We start from the raw sequence: 1,194 nt of genomic DNA, 5'->3' as shown, positions 1-1,194 counted from the left end.
CCAGACAAAAGGAACATCCTTCCCTGTCAACTTAGTCATAGGACGTTTGCTTGCAAACCCCTGCACAAATCTCCTATAGTATCCTGCCAAACCAAGGAAACTCCTGATCTCTGTGGCATTCTGCGGTCTAGGCCAATCCCTGATAGTCTGAATCTTCTCTGGATCTACAGAAACCCCCTTTGCAGAAACAATGTGACCCAGAAAGCCCATCTCACGCTGCCAAAAACTACACTTGCTCAACTTAGCAAACAACTTCTGCTCCCGCAGCTTCTCCATAACTGCCCTCAAATGCACTGCATGCTCCTCAGGACTCTTAGAATAAACCAGGATATCGTCGATGAAAATGATGACAGATACATCCAGAAACTCCTGAAAACACACTGTTCATCAATCTCATAAACGTTGCTGGCGCGTTAGTCAACCCGAAAAGCATCACCACAAACTCACAATGCCCATACCTCGTCCTGAAAGCAGTCTTCCTCACATCTGCCTCATCTATCATTATCTGATGATAACCCGTCGTCAGATCTACCTTAGAGAACCAAGTAGCACACCTCAACTGATCCAACAACTCATCGATCCTAGGAAGAGGGTACTTGTTCTTCACAGTGACCCGGTTCAAACCCTGATAATCAATGCACCACCTGGAACTCCCATCCTTCTTCTACACAAACAACACCGGCGCTCCCCACGGTGATACACTAGAGCGTATGAATCCCTTGCTCCATAAGTCCTTTAGTTACTTACTCAGCTCAACTAAAAAAAAAACTCAAGTATGCCGACATCAACTCGCCGCCACCTGAATATCAACCCTTTTGTTCCTCCAAGAACCTCTAGTAACTTGCCAGTTAGGGAAACTTCCACAAGTTAGCTTATTCCAAAGATAGCTTTTCGCTTGGCAATTTTCCACAGTAAATCATCAATACGAACGTAATAAAACAAACAAGTACCATACGTTCGCATATTCTGATTCACCGCTTCAAATGCTTTGCAGGCCGCTTACTCAAACCACTTGACTTATTCCCTCCAACAAGCTTACCAAAACCTTGAATCTAGCAACCCTGTCCATCTCCAATGAACTTCATCCAACATCGTCGCAACGATTAGTTTATCCTGCCATGAAGGCTTATCGTGAACTTATGTATCTGGCAACCATGCCTTTCCCGGCTCAAACCTGCTGTAACTCCCCTTCTC

This window comes from Camelina sativa, chromosome 17 (genome assembly GCF_000633955.1).
Source record: "Camelina sativa cultivar DH55 chromosome 17, Cs, whole genome shotgun sequence".
Lineage (NCBI taxonomy): Eukaryota > Viridiplantae > Streptophyta > Magnoliopsida > Brassicales > Brassicaceae > Camelina > Camelina sativa.
This window is presented reverse-complemented; position numbering follows the sequence as displayed.